Genomic DNA, 16,215 nt, shown 5'->3' with positions numbered 1-16,215 from the left:
CACCGCCTTGCTTGCACGACAGACAGAGCTCACTACGCTATTTCACAACCATCCTCAGAAACTGTTCTCCAAAATCTAGAGTCTGCTGCCAACATCAGCCACATAGTCGTTGTAACAATCGGAATTGGCCTGTAATCAGCATCTCCTGTGGGTCCCAGACAGAGGCAATGGAGCTGCCACGCAGGGAGCAGTATGGAGCTGTCACACACCAAGGGAACCATTAACAGCTAGGATTTAGCCAAACTTGTCCTTCCAGGAGAGAAGTCCAACGTTTCCATTTCCATCCTATATGATGGGGAGGACAAGCGCGTTCCACAAGCACGTCAATTCGAGTTTGCCTCATTGCTGCAAGGGACACAAAAAGCAACAAAGGAGGAGCAGCCACCATCCATCACTACCTGCAGACCCATTCCTCTCCGCTCCAACATCTCCACTCAGACCTTGCTCACATGGTTACATCCTGACAGACATGGCTGCGGACAATTATTAACCTCCATCATGCCAAACTGGTAAAAAAAAAAACAGACACAGAGGCAAATACCCGCCATTAGACCACTGTAACACGGATGGTACCAAGGTGACAGCAGAACACGTGGGTTCCACTGCGTGGCAATAGAGCTCCCATGACAACAGAGCTACGGACATTTAAGCCCCTAGGAAAAATAGCATGCAAGATGGTTTCTTTTAAACAATTGCTCCAGCAGAGCAGACTCAGGTCTCCATGTGCTTCACAGCCAGTGGAGAGGACAAACGCATGCCACAAACAAGCCATTTAAACAGAAACTTGTACGTTGCAAGAGACGCAAAAAGCAACAAAGGAGGAGCAGCCACCATCCATCACTAGGGGCTGATCCATTCCTCTCCTCCCTGCCCTCTCCCCTCACACCTTGCTCACCTGCTCACTTGCACAACAGCCCTGGCTGCTGATGCATCAGAGAAACTCATCCTGGCAACCTCTCCTCAAAATCCCCGGGCAGGGGCCAGCACCAGCCATTGCAGCGCTGGAATAAGGATATGACGGTGGTTACACAAGCTGATGCAGGCCGCAGCTCACCTCACACCAGCTCCCTTGACCACAGAGCTAAGGAGATGTCAGGCCTGGGGAAAACTAGCACGGTATTGCTAGGTTTACCTTATCTTTCCAGTACGGCAGAGCCAGGATTCCATTTCCTTCACACAGGATGGACAGGACAAGGGCATGACACGCGTAGGTCAACCCAAGGCCTGACGCCATGCTGCAAGAGACACAAAAAGCAACAAGGGAGTAGCAGCCACCATCCATCCCTTGGGGCAGCCCCGGTCTTCACCTCCCTGCCCTCTCCACTTGGACCCTGCTCACCGCATCACTGGCACGACACCCTGGGCTGATGCACCACTTTTCACATCCACCATGCAAACTCAGGTCTAAAATCCAGAGACAGCAGCCAACACCAGCTATCTCATCACCGTAACACGGACAGGACTGGGTTTGCAGGAGCAACTCTGCATTGCAATGAGTTATAACAGAGCTCCCTTCAAAGCAGAAGAAAGGAGATTTCAGACCCCAGAAATCCAGGATGGCATAAGGGTGGGTTGAAGTCACCTTCCCAGCAGAGAAGCGTCAGGTCTCCAATTTCCTTCTTCCTGGAGGCAGACGACAAGCACTTGCAACAAACACGTCAATTCATGGCCATCTGCCAGGCTGCAACAGATGCAAAAAGCAACACAGGAGGAGCAGCCACCATCCATCACTAGGGGCTGATCCATTCCTCCCCCCCCTGCCCTCCCCTCTCACAACTTCCTCACCCGCTTGCTTGCACGACAGACAGAGCTCACTACGCTATTTCACAACCATCCTCAGAAACTGTTCTCCAAAATCTAGAGTCTGCTGCCAACATCAGCCACATAGTCGTTGTAACAATCGGAATTGGCCTGTAATCAGCATCTCCTGTGGGTCCCAGACAGAGGCAATGGAGCTGCCACGCAGGGAGCAGTATGGAGCTGTCACACACCAAGGGAACCATTAACAGCTAGGATTTAGCCAAACTTGTCCTTCCAGGAGAGAAGTCCAACGTTTCCATTTCCATCCTATATGATGGGGAGGACAAGCGCGTTCCACAAGCACGTCAATTCGAGTTTGTCTCATTGCTGCAAGGGACACAAAAAGCAACAAAGGAGGAGCAGCCACCATCCATCACTACCTGCAGACCCATTCCTCTCCGCTCCAACATCTCCACTCAGACCTTGCTCACATGGTTACATCCTGACAGACATGGCTGCGGACAATTATTAACCTCCATCATGCCAAACTGGTAAAAAAAAAAACAGACACAGAGGCAAATACCCGCCATTAGACCACTGTAACACGGATGGTACCAAGGTGACAGCAGAACACGTGGGTTCCACTGCGTGGCAATAGAGCTCCCATGACAACGGAGCTACGGACATTTAAGCCCCTAGGAAAAATAGCATGCAAGATGGTTTCTTTTAAACAATTGCTCCAGCAGAGCAGACTCAGGTCTCCATGTGCTTCACAGCCAGTGGAGAGGACAAACGCATGCCACAAACAAGCCATTTAAACAGAAACTTGTACGTTGCAAGAGACGCAAAAAGCAACAAAGGAGGAGCAGCCACCATCCATCACTAGGGGCTGATCCATTCCTCTCCTCCCTGCCCTCTCCCCTCACACCTTGCTCACCTGCTCACTTGCACAACAGCCCTGGCTGCTGATGCATCAGAGAAACTCATCCTGGCAACCTCTCCTCAAAATCCCCGGGCAGGGGCCAGCACCAGCCATTGCAGCGCTGGAATAAGGATATGACGGTGGTTACACAAGCTGATGCAGGCCGCAGCTCACCTCACACCAGCTCCCTTGACCACAGAGCTAAGGAGATGTCAGGCCTGGGGAAAACTAGCACGGTATTGCTAGGTTTACCTTATCTTTCCAGTACGGCAGAGCCAGGACTCCATTTCCTTCACACAGGATGGACAGGACAAGGGCATGACACGCGTAGGTCAACCCAAGGCCTGACGCCACGCTGCAAGAGACACAAAAAGCAACAAGGGAGTAGCAGCCACCATCCATCCCTTGGGGCAGCCCCGGTCTTCACCTCCCTGCCCTCTCCACTTGGACCCTGCTCACCGCATCACTGGCACGACACCCTGGGCTGATGCACCACTTTTCACATCCACCATGCAAACTCGGGTCTAAAATCCAGAGACAGCAGCCAACACCAGCTATCTCATCACCGTAACACGGACAGGACTGGGTTTGCAGGAGCAACTCTGCATTGCAATGAGTTATAACAGAGCTCCCTTCAAAGCAGAAGAAAGGAGATTTCAGACCCCAGAAATCCAGGATGGCATAAGGGTGGGTTGAAGTCACCTTCCCAGCAGAGAAGCGTCAGGTCTCCAATTTCCTTCTTCCTGGAGGCAGACGACAAGCACTTGCAACAAACACGTCAATTCATGGCCATCTGCCAGGCTGCAACAGATGCAAAAAGCAACACAGGAGGAGCAGCCACCATCCATCACTAGGGGCTGATCCATTCCTCCCCTCCCTGCCCTCCCCTCTCACAACTTCCTCACCCGCTTGCTTGCACGACAGACAGAGCTCACTACGCTATTTCACAACCATCCTCAGAAACTGTTCTCCAAAATCTGGAGTCTGCTGCCAACATCAGCCACATAGTCGTTGTAACAATCGGAATTGGCCTGTAATCAGCATCTCCTGTGGGTCCCAGACAGAGGCAATGGAGCTGCCACGCAGGGAGCAGTATGGAGCTGTCACACACCAAGGGAACCATTAACAGCTAGGATTTAGCCAAACTTGTCCTTCCAGGAGAGAAGTCCAACGTTTCCATTTCCATCCTATATGATGGGGAGGACAAGCGCGTTCCACAAGCACGTCAATTCGAGTTTGCCTCATTGCTGCAAGGGACACAAAAAGCAACAAAGGAGGAGCAGCCACCATCCATCACTACCTGCAGACCCATTCCTCTCCGCTCCAACATCTCCACTCAGACCTTGCTCACATGGTTACATCCTGACAGACATGGCTGCGGACAATTATTAACCTCCATCATGCCAAACTGGTAAAAAAAAAAACAGACACAGAGGCAAATACCTGCCATTAGACCACTGTAACACGGATGGTACCAAGGTGACAGCAGAACACGTGGGTTCCACTGCGTGGCAATAGAGCTCCCATGACAACGGAGCTACGGACATTTAAGCCCCTAGGAAAAATAGCATGCAAGATGGTTTCTTTTAAACAATTGCTCCAGCAGAGCAGACTCAGGTCTCCATGTGCTTCACAGCCAGTGGAGAGGACAAACGCATGCCACAAACAAGCCATTTAAACAGAAACTTGTACGTTGCAAGAGACGCAAAAAGCAACAAAGGAGGAGCAGCCACCATCCATCACTAGGGGCTGATCCATTCCTCTCCTCCCTGCCCTCTCCCCTCACACCTTGCTCACCTGCTCACTTGCACAACAGCCCTGGCTGCTGATGCATCAGAGAAACTCATCCTGGCAACCTCTCCTCAAAATCCCCGGGCAGGGGCCAGCACCAGCCATTGCAGCGCTGGAATAAGGACACGACGGTGGTTACACAAGCTGATGCAGGCCGCAGCTCACCTCACACCAGCTCCCTTGACCACAGAGCTAAGGAGATGTCAGGCCTTGGGAAAACTAGCACGGTATTGCTAGGTTTACCTTATCTTTCCAGTACGGCAGAGCCAGGACTCCATTTCCTTCACACAGGATGGACAGGACAAGGGCACGACATGCGTAGGTCAACCCAAGGCCTGACGCCACGCTGCAAGAGACACAAAAAGCAACAAGGGAGTAGCAGCCACCATTCATCCCTTGGGGCAGCCCCGGTCTTCACCTCCCTGCCCTCTCCACTTGGACCCTGCTCACCGCATCACTGGCACGACACCCTGGGCTGATGCACCACTTTTCACATCCACCATGCAAACTCGGGTCTAAAATCCAGAGACCGCAGCCAACACCAGCTATCTCATCACCGTAACACGGACAGGACTGGGTTTGCAGGAGCAACTCTGCATTGCAATGAGTTATAACAGAGCTCCCTTCAAAGCAGAAGAAAGGAGATTTCAGACCCCAGAAAACCAGGATGGCATAAGGGTGGGTTGAAGTCACCTTCCCAGCAGAGCAGCGTCAGGTCTCCAATTTCCTTCTTCCTGGAGGCAGACGACAAGCATTTGCAACAAACACGTCAATTCATGGCCATCTGCCAGGCTGCAACAGACGCAAAAAGCAACACAGGAGGAGCAGCCACCATCCATCACTAGGAGCTGATCCATTCCTCCTCTCCCTGCCCTCTCCTCTCACAACTTCCTCACCCGCTTGCTTGCACGACAGCCACGGCTGCTGCAGCAAGCTTTCACCTCATCCTTGAAAACTCTTCTCAAAGCTCCAGACACAGGGGCTAACACCAGCAATTCACTCACTGCAAGAGGGACACTACTGTGGTTATAGAGGCTCTTGTGGGCCCTAGCTCATTTCAGAACCGCTTCCTTCAGCACACAAGCAGGGAGATTTCAGCTGAAGGAAAGCCTGGCTGATGTATGGGCTGGGATAACTTGTCTTTGCAGGAGAGCTGTGTCACCGTTTCCTTCATACACGATGGGGATAAGAAGTGCATGACAGGGGCACGTCGACTTATGGAAAAAAACCAGTGTACAACATGCACGCAAAACAGGAAAGGAGGAGCAACCGTGAGCTATCAACTCTGGCCAGTACTGTTCTTCTCCTCCCTGCCCTCTCCCCTCACACCTTGCTCACCTGCTCACTTGCATGACAGCCCTGTCTGCTGATGCATTTGAGAAACTCATCCTGGCAATCTCTTCTCCAAACTCCCAGGCAGGGGCCAGGAACAGCCATTTAATCAGTGTAATTGAGACTGGGTACTGTGCTCTCTTTCATCTTTTCTCCACCCCTTCTCACCGCTGTTGCTTGGTGCTGCTATGTCATATTCTCTTCCAGTGTTCTATCCACTGTGTCATAGCCTTAACAGTACCTGGCCTGGGTGTACTGTCTCTTAACTACTGTGATGTTTATATGACATCTCTATGGCTTAGCACTTCATTTCTTCTACACTGATTTTATCTTCCACTCTGTACTTGTGAAGAAATAATTGCTTTAAGTAATTTAGTAATAACTAAATTAATAGACAAATCCATAAATAAAGCTGTAAATATTTACAATAAACTAGGTACCTGCTATAGCTCTTTAAGAACAGTAGCTCATGATACATTCAAGCTCTTTTATTGCTTGAGGTCTTACTCCGTGTCTAGTTTTATATATTTCTGTGGTATTTGCTACTGTGATTTTTTTTTTTTTTTTTTTTTTTTTTCCAGACAAACAACAGAGAAACTTTTTCTGGAAAAAATAAAAAAGGATCCTTATCAACTGGACTGGATGTTACATTTAACACCTTTGGAATTAAGGTCTTTTCCAATGCGAAACTCTGCACCTCAGAGAGTTCTGAGCATATTTCAGTGTGAACTGCAAGACATATCTCGCTTTCTCTGTAATGAACAGAGATTTTGCCAGTGATTTCCAGTGTTATACACTTCAGTTGGACAATAGACAGCAATACAGGAATTAGCTTCCATCTGTTTTGTTCACTGCAGGCTATCATATTCAACTTCTTTAAAGGACAGAATGAGCCTTGAGTGGGCACAAATTGCAGTACAGCAGCTTCTGTGTAGACAATAAAAGCAACTCCATTCTGTGCAGGTAGCTCAGCACTTGCCCGGGTTGCCCAGACAGGCTGTGGAGTCTCCTTCTTGGAGATCTTTAAAAGCTGCCTGGACATGGCCCTGGGCAGCCTGCTCAGGGTGTCCCTCTCGAGTATGAAGTTGTGACATTTCATCTCAGAAGTCCTTTCCAACCACAGGCATTCTGCCATTCTGTAACTTAGGCACATGGAGATTTAATTCTAATCAGCTGACATACAACAGTTGGTTTAAGCTCTGCAAACCTTCCTTTGAGTTTGGCACTGCAGTAACTGACTGATACAGTCAGTTTGCATGATGCCATGCCTAGAGAGTTGACAGCTAGTGGTCTTACGATGAGCACAGTCAGGGTCAGAATTCCGTGTGTGCAAACTCTCTTCCTCTGGAGATTCCCGAAATGGCAGACTCAGTTATCAGGTAGCAGGCCTTTTATCTATGCAGTCTTCACCCAGGAGAAATTAAGGTCCCACAAGGCTCACTTGTCCTACATATTTTGTACCTAACCAAGAAAGCCATCTAAGGCAGCTCATCTACTGGCATCAGTAGCCATATTGTTCTCAAGGAAAGCAGGTGTTTTCTAGACATCACTGCAAAGCTGGGATGAGAACCAAACTGAGCAGCAGCAAAACAGTTCATTATCCATGTCTGTGTTTGTGCATGAAAAAGCACTACAGAAATGCTGCAATTCTTTACCCATTTTGCACATGTAATCATCCAGCATTTTGATTTGTTTTCAATATTTGCAGGGATAAATAGATCTGTGGGGTGCTAAGCAGTGAGCACTCAGCTCTGCAGTTTCTCTAGGTGGGACAAACAGCACAGGCATCAGAAACACTTCATGAGAGCTCTTGTCTTCGTTTTGAAACACTAGGAGTTCATACACTTCAGAAAAACTCCAGATAAACATGGACTTTTTGACGTTCTTCTGAATCCAGCACAAATTTTGAACTATTTATAATTTTCATTCATCTACTCTTTGATTCCTCTTTCTACCCAAGGATCTTAATGCCTCTGAGAAGATATTGTTTAAGCTATCTCAACAACTAAACACATACAAAGTAAAGACTAAGTACACCTTGGCCACATTTGCAAGCTGCAAAAGGTGCTGCAATTTAACTAAGTCAATAGTAAATAAATACTGCCTCTACTTTTTTTTAACATGCTTCCTTTATATGAATCCTTTGGAAATCTGACAAACCTAGGACTTGAGTAAGGAACTATGTGGCTCCCTATTTAGCTGTTCTATCGTGAAATGCAGTGATAGACAGAAAAGCAACTGCATAAAAAATAGCACTACAGGTGCTGTAAATATGTGTTCTCTGTGGGTCTCCTGAGGCATGTGTGCTGAATTTAATGATTATTTTTTTTCTTTTTCTCCTTCCTGTAGCTAGGGATGTGCTAGTCATGTTGTACTCAGCTCTCCTGCCTCTCCCACAGCATTGCCAGTTAATGTTTGATTCCAGAAGCTTTGCAGTTGGCAGTGTTTTAATAAGCAGAAAGAACACAGCTTGATTCTCAGGTTACAGGCTGAGCTAGCTGTGCTGGCAGTCAAAGAAAAAACATGGTATTGACTTGAGTGAATTTGGGATAGAAATTGCAGAGGAGGAAAAATGTGGCATACCAGGATGTCACTTTTACACTTTCTGGATGATAACTGCACTTTAAAGTAGAGAATCTCTGACAGTGACGTCCTCTATTAAGTAACCAACATCTATGCCCATACTTGATCTTCCTGTAAACTCTTTGCTTTTGCAGCTGTGACTCACAAAGCGTACTCTTCACAAAACGCACTCACACAGGCTCTGTTTATGAGAGTTACTCAAGTTTGTTTCCAACTGAGAATTCTCATTTTATGGAGAGAAGAAGTTTGCTGGTTTGGTAAGGACATGGAAGAGCCTTCACCAGGAATGAAAGTTGCAAGTTAGGTAGCACACAACTGACTGTATAGCACAAAAATGTGCCTGGAAACTCTTTTCTCACCCCTCGCTATAATATCTAACTGGGCATCTGTAACATCAACATCCGAGAGAAGCTTATTTTAGCACCATCTTCTCCAGAAGTCCAGGATGCCAATTTCTAGAAAATTCATAGAATCACAAGATATCCCAAGCTAGAAGGGATTGGCTAAGAACACTGAATACAGCTCCTGGCTCCACACAAGACCATCCTGACTTCAAATCCTATGTCTGGGAGCACTGAACTCTGGCAGCCTGACTGCCCTCTGGTGCAGAACATTTCCCTAACCCCCATCTGACCCTCCCCTGATGCAGCTCCATGCTGTTCCCATGCTCTGGACTGAACAAACCCAGGCACCTCAGCCACACCTCATATTTCTTACCCTTTAGACTCTAGGTATCCAACCTTTTGGCTTGCTTGAGCAGCACTGAGTGCAGGGGAATTGAGCTGATGTTTTGGTTACCTGCAGTTTGCGGAAGAGCCGCCTCCATGATGGTGCAGGTCAAGAGAGTGGGACAATCCCTGGTGATAGTGCTGTGTCTTGTGCAGACCTAGAGTACAGTTGACCCTTTTGGCTGCTAGGGCACACAGGTAGCTCACACTGGATTTTCTGCCAGCCAGAACTCCCAGATCCCCTTCCATGGGGCTTCGCTCCAACCTCTCACCCCCCTGTCTGTAGGTACAATGCTGCCCCATCCCAAAACACAGAAATTAGTAGATCAGATGGAATCAGTCGATCACCCAAGATATTTGGTGTGTCAGTGAGTGGGTACAGAAGGAAGGCCAAATCTAGGTGTCTCAGCAGCTTGCTCACAGTGCCCTGATAAAGAGTAGAAGGAGAGCTGTGGCAAACCAACTAACAGCAGCTAGTGTCCTTTGAGTCTGCAGGATCTGTCCTTGCTGGCAGACCCTGCAGCACAGAAATATCTAATTTATTTTAAGGAAAGGGTGAAAAAGGATTAGAAGCAGGAAATCAGGCTTTTTCCTTTTCTGGAAGACAGAGGCTGTTTGAGAATAAGCTGATTTCGCATCAGCAGCTCAGGGTGACGCACTTTCAAGAGCCATGTCCCTCAGGACAACACCCTTGGCAAGTGCAGCCAACCCCATAGAAAAATACTAGTGTGAAAGCCAAAATCTGTGTATAAGAATGCTAAAGCCTTTTTCAGAGGGTAGAGAGGCTTCACAAGCTTACTTGCCTGTATTAAAACCAGTGTCTCCAGAAGACATCAGAGTACCAGATTACAAGGCAACATTTGGGATCAAAGATCCAAATTAAGCCTACAGAAAAATCAAGAGGAATATGACTTTTCTCTGAATTACAAAAGCACAGTGAAAACAGTCACTTGTTTGCCCCTCAAAGACATGTTTGCAGCCAGATTATAGTAGTCCTGAGGAACCAGAATGTGAAAATAATTATAAAGAAAGCTCTGAATGTCATACTCCACAGTCCAAACTTTGCATAATATAAACAGTGAATAAATGCTAATGGAAAAAAAAGTAATGAGCTATTTCTGAATTTACTTTCAATAGCTACTGTGTTATTAGTAATATAGTTAGATAATTATTTTCAGCTGTGGCCCTAGATCCACTAAAATAGTTACATACTCCAAGATAGCAGTAAAAAGATGAGGAACTCCATATATTTTAGCGATCAGGTCTATAAATGCACTGCAAAAAAATTAGCAATCACTATCATAGCTGGCTCAAGAGAAAGTTGTTAGCTAATTATAGATCAAGCTGTGCATTAAAATTAATGCAATATTCAAGGTATTATAGTAACTATAATGCTTCTCAGATTAATAGATAGAAAATCTCAGAACCTGAAATGTCTGAGAAACTTCTGCAGAACTTAAAGAGCAAGTTTTCAAACATGTTTCCTCAATAATGCCACAAGTACATATGTTACCTAGGATGGCTCATTTCTTGGCCACGGACTCCATAACTTCGGAATATACTGCTGGCTGGGGTGAGTATGTCTGTGAAATCACTGTAGTTGCTGCTGAGAATATCAGAACGTTTTCACATTTTAACAGTCCTGAACTACCTGTAGGATTAAAAATAAAACAAATAGTCAGACACTTTCCTAAACCAGTCCTATTTGCTACCTCACAGGATAATGTCTAACTTGTTGAATTTCCTGATCTAGAGACTAAGTAGCAGAAGTCATAAACACTGTACATAATCATAGAATTCTTAGAGTCGGAAAGGATCTTTAGGGGTCATCTAGTCCAACTCCCCTTCAACAAGCAGGGACATCTACAGCTAGATCAGATTGCACAGAGCCCAGTTCAGCCCAGCCTTGAATTTCTCTCAGGGACAGGGCACCCACCACTTCCTTTGGCAACTTGTTCAAGTTAACCACACAGCTTGAAATACTGGCCATTACTGTCTGATTTCGTCTTTTAAAGTACTTGGCACGATGGGCTCTCAGACCATAATTAGTAGCCTTGTCACAATATAAACTTTACAGAATAATAACAAAGATGTTACGCACCTCAAACAGTATTTCAAGAACATGAAGTTTACTATTTCCTGATTTAATGCTGCCAGTCATACCACCACCTCAAGTTGGAAGGAGCCAACAAGGACCATCTAGTGGCTCCACAAAGAATTGCTCCAAATTTGAAGCCTATGTCTTACAGCGCTGTCCAAATGCTCCTTGAATACTAGCAGCTCGGGGCTGCTCCCACTGCCCTGAGGAGCCTGTTCGATGCCCTGTGGTGAAGAACCTTTTCCTAACACCCCCCTGACCCTTCCCTGACACAGCCCCATGCCACTCCCTCAGGTACTGTTGCTGTCACCTGAGAGCAGAGATCGGTGTTACCATCCCACTCCCCTCATCACGAAATTGTAAGAAGGCATGAGTCAAGCAGATTCATTGCATTGCATGTGCATAATAAGAATACAATAATTCTCAAATTGCAGATTATTTGAAAAAAGGATGAAAGATAGTATATTAGCAAGTCATACTTTCTTGTAAATCATACACAGAACTTCCAGGATTTAATCCAGGAACACAATCCGAGGCTGAGTGGCTGACAAAGGCAAAAAGCCAGCGAGCATAGACTCCAAATCTTTATCACCTTGTACTGCAGCTTGATCACTAGGAAAAAGCAATACACAGTGCACCCTTCAACATCAGAAGGACCAAGCAGGCTGTCAGAGAAGAGTGGGCTACTTCCACTTTCTTGATCTTTTTGCTTTGGCTAAAATATGATTAATATTTTAGTATATTGACTGCTGCATGTTTTTCTGGAGCAACATCTTTAAGAACCAAGACTGCATAATGCAGAGATGAATGTGGATATTCACTAATTAAGATCAACTGCAAGAGCCAACGGTGTATAGAAATGGACAAATAATTGACTGAAGCAAAGGTGCTGGTTTGGGCTTTTTATTTGTTTGCTTCTTTGTAGTGTTTTTTTTGTTGTTGTTGTTGTTCATTTGTTTTAAAATTTGGATTGAATTTTGCATTTTCTCCATGGAGAAAAGAGTATCTATTAGCAAAAAAAAAAAAAAAAAGGTAGCTGGATTGCAGCATTCAATTACAAGTAATCTGCATTACTAGATGCTTCAATGAGCCTAAAAACGATTTTGATGCATCAGAAATAGGCTTATGGTATATGCATTTAGAGGTACACAAAGAAAATAAAAATTACAGCTGAGCTAAAATCCAACCCATTATTTGCTATCAGGACATTAATTATTGACCAAATTCTTAAGAAACAAAAAAGCAAGTTGTCTGCCATAAGTAGCAGTCATTCTTCTAATGTGTTGGAAGCTGCTATAGGAGAAACAATCCCCTAAAACGTAGAGTAATAGCACAGCCCAGTGGCTTATCAGAGAATAATCCACCACTTAAGAGATCTAGTGATCTACACAATTTAAGGTTCAGTTTTACTGAAAAGCTTGGGAGAGATGGGAAATTATTCTAGAGTCAGACTGTTTTAATTGCCATAGTAAATGATACAGAAAAGACTCCAATGAGCACAAGAAAAGCTGTAGGACAGCAAGTTCCTGGTACAATTATCCATTTACAAAGGGACTAAGTAGTTTCAAGAGGAGTCATCTGCAGTGTACCAGAACAGAGATTCCTATATTTTTAGTGAGAAATTTTGAAAGGCCAAAGTAAGGTCATGTAGTGAACAAATCATAAAATCACAGAATTGCCCAGGTTGGAAAAGACCTTAAAGATCATGAAGTCCAGCCACAACCTAACCAGACTACCCTAACTCTAACAACCCTCCACTAAATCATGTCCCTGAGCACCACATCCAGATGGTTTTTAAACACATCCAGGGATGGTGACTCAAACACCTCCCTGGGCAGCCTATTCCAGTGCTTAACAACCCTTTCTGTAAACAAGTGTTTCCTGATATCCAACCTAAACTTACCCTGGTGCAACTTAAAACCATTTCCCCTCATCCCTGTGAAAAGAGACCAGCCCCGCTCTTGCTGCAAGCACCTTTCAGAAATTGGAAAACAGCAACAATATCTATCCTCAGCCTCCTTTTCCCCAGACTAAACAGCCCCAGTTCTTTCAGTCTCTCCTCATTGGCCATATTCTCCAAGCCCTTCACAAGCCTTGTTGTCCTTCTCTGGACCTGCTTCAGCACCTCCATGTCCTTTCTGTACTGAGGTGCCCAAAACTGAACACAGTTCTCGAGGTGAGGCCTCACTAATGCCGAGTACAGGGCAGGATGACTTCCCTAGTCCTGCTCACCTTACCATTCCTGATACAAGCCAGGATGCCATTGGTCTTCTTGGCCACCTGGGCACACTGCTGGCTCATATTCAGCCGACTGTCCATCAGTACACCAAGGTCCCTTTCCATCAGGCAGCTTTCCAGCCACTCCTCCCCAAGCCTGTAGGGTTGCCAGGGGTTGTTGTGACCAAAATGTAGGACCTGATACTTGGCCCTATTGAAACTCATACAGTTGCCTTGGCCCATTGATCCAGTCTATCCAGGTCCCTCTGTAGTGCTTTTGTCTCCTGTGGCAGATCAACACTACCTCCCAACTTGGTGTCATCTGCAAACTTACTGAGGGCGCAGTCAATCCCCTCATCAAGATCATTAATAAAGATGTTAAATAGAAGCAGCCCCAGTACTGAGCCCTGGGGACACTGCTTGTGACCAGCCGCCAATTGGATTTAACTCCGTTGACCACAACTCTTTGGGCCCAGCCATCCAGCCAGTGCTTCACCCAGCGGAGCATACGCCCATCCAAGCCATGGGCAGCCAGCTTCTCCACGAGAATGTTGTTGGGGACAGTGCCAAAGGCTTGACTGAAGTCCAGGCAGACCACATCGACAGCCATAGCTTCACCCACTAAGCAGGTCACCTTGTCATGGAATGAAATCAGGTTTGTCAAACAGGATCTGCCACTCCTAAACCCATGCTGACTGGGCCTGATCCCCTGGTTGACCTTTAACTGGTCCATGATGGCTCCCGAGATTATCCACGCCATAACCTTCCCCAGCACTGAGGTGAGACTGATAGATCTGTAGCTACCAGGATCGTCTTAAGAGGCTTGCCCACTCTTCCAAAGACCATAAACTTTCCTTTTGCTCTTGAGTTCCAGCCAAAGGTCTCTGTTCAGCCAGTCCGGCCTCCTTGCCCATCGGCTCATCTTCCATGACTTAGGAATGGTCAGCTCCTGCACCTTTAAAATTACTTCCTTAAAGTATTCCCAGCCTTCCTGGGTTCCCATGCCCTCCAAAACTATCTCCCAAGGGACTCTCTCATCCGGTCCTATAAAGGATAAAGTCTGCCCTCCAGAGGTCCAAGGTGGCAGTTCTGCTGACTTCCATCTGTGGTTCAACAAGAATAAAGAAATCTAGCATCTCATGATCACTATGCCCCAGATCACTATGCCTCCAACCTTTACATCCCCACAAGACCTTCTCTGTTAACAAGCATCAGGTCCAAGATTTTTCTGCCCCTTGGAGGCTCCTTCACCAGCTGTGTCAGGAAGTTATCTCCTACACATTCCAGGAACCTCCGGGACTGTTCCCTATCCGCTGTATTATAAATCCAGCAGATGTCTAGGAAGTTGAAGTCCCCCATAAGAACAATGGGGAGAGACCTCGAGACCTCACTCAACTGTCTATAAAGTGTCTTGTCCACCTCTTCATCCTGGTTGGGTGACCTGTAGCAGACTCCCAGGATAATGTCAGTCTTATTGGCCTTCACTTTTATTCTGACCCATAAGCTCTCAACCCTCTCATCACCATCGTTAATTTCCATAAATTCACATTCTTTCTTAACACAGAGGGCCAAACCACCACCCTTCCTGCCTTGCCTATGTTGAAAAACCAGTAGCCAACCATCACAGCACTCCAGCTGTGTGAGCCATCCCACCACACTTTGTGATGGCAACCATATCATAGCTTTCCAACCACACAAGGGTCTCCAGCTCCTCCTGCTTATTACCCACACTGTGTGCATTAGTGTAAAAACACCTGAGCTGGGCTTCCTTTCGAGCGGCAGTAGCCCTAATACCCTCATGACCACACAGCCACGAACCTCACACCAACCCTCGTGTTTTTTCTACAGGAAGCTGAGTCGCGTTCCCCGACCTTACCACTCACCGCACAGCGATAACAGCCCTCCTTGCTGCGCAAACACGTGCACGGGCGGCATACGGTTTCTCCGCGTTTGAACGGCCCACGTGATTCACACAGCCGAGCTCCTCCTCCCCATCCCAGCCGCGCAGCGACGCGACGCTGCTCCCCGCGAGGCTTTTTCAAGGCAGGGGGTATGGATGCACAGCCATTGCCCTGCCAACGCCCCACAGCACGTCAGCAGCTTTCGCAAGAGCGGTCGAGCTGCTCCATTACCTCGGGGTTACCTGGATGAAGGAACCAACCGAAACCGTCCTGAACCTCGCGGTCGGGCGCTGTGGTTCTGGCCAGGACAGCTCCAAAGCAGCTAACCTTGGCGATGGAGGGCCTGAGACCTAATAATACTAGGGGGAAAAAAGGAAGAGGGGATAAAAAAATAATTAAAAAAAAAAAAAAAAGTGAGATATGCTTGCTTTGTGAACCAGAAATCAGGTCAAAGAGGGTGTGTTGATAGGGCAGTAAACATTGGTCCCCAGAAGTCGGATAGGCATAGATTTCCATGTATTCACTAGAGAAAGCAATGTAACTGTCCTAGATAATTCCCTTAATTGATTATTCCAGAAGATGCTACAGATAAAAAATGACCTTGCACATGGAGTCAATTTGCCAGACAGAGTACAGCTGCCTTAGCTTACTTCTACACACCACACGTCTCTGAATTGGAATTCCTGCACTGCATATGGCTTAGAGACCTCCCCTCCAGTCTCCATTGTTGCCAGTCCCATGGATGAGAGAGAACTGAATTAAAATGTTAATGAATAAATGAACAAAATGAAATGAATGCAAGTGAATAAAATGAACAAAAAAAGTGTTTTTACAAATACATTTTCCATAAGAGGAGGGCAAAATGGAACCTCCATCCTTTACTGGATGTGCCCAAGAACATGA

The 16,215-nt window shown here is 46.5% G+C and overlaps 1 long non-coding RNA gene across 18 annotated transcripts; it reads right to left on the bottom strand.

Annotated features, from left to right (window-relative positions):
* Positions 1–6: 6 nt before the first annotated feature.
* Positions 7–15,950, bottom strand: LOC116216492 (uncharacterized). Of its 18 annotated transcripts, none has more exons than XR_014882711.1 (19): positions 15,544–15,948; positions 10,610–10,747; positions 9,896–9,981; positions 5,147–5,183; positions 4,904–5,046; positions 4,697–4,799; positions 4,460–4,565; positions 3,568–4,070; positions 2,915–3,405; positions 2,678–2,783; positions 2,181–2,288; positions 1,992–2,067; positions 1,786–1,864; positions 1,583–1,623; positions 1,133–1,482; positions 896–1,001; positions 399–506; positions 210–285; positions 7–82 (listed from the first exon to the last, which is right to left on the bottom strand). It is a non-coding gene; the product is annotated as an uncharacterized LOC116216492 (long non-coding RNA). The 18 variants fall into 18 exon arrangements; XR_014882712.1 differs by having other exon boundaries at positions 13–129; XR_014882710.1 differs by having other exon boundaries at positions 13–506; positions 2,915–3,017; positions 3,122–3,264; positions 3,365–3,405.
* Positions 15,951–16,215: the final 265 nt, after the last annotated feature.

The sequence above is a fragment of the Meleagris gallopavo genome, chromosome 3, assembly GCF_905368555.1.
Source record: "Meleagris gallopavo chromosome 3, MGAL_WU_HG_1.1, whole genome shotgun sequence".
Taxonomy (NCBI): domain Eukaryota; kingdom Metazoa; phylum Chordata; class Aves; order Galliformes; family Phasianidae; genus Meleagris; species Meleagris gallopavo.
The sequence above is the reverse complement of the archived record's forward strand: the minus strand, read 5'-3'. Positions and strand labels throughout refer to the sequence as shown.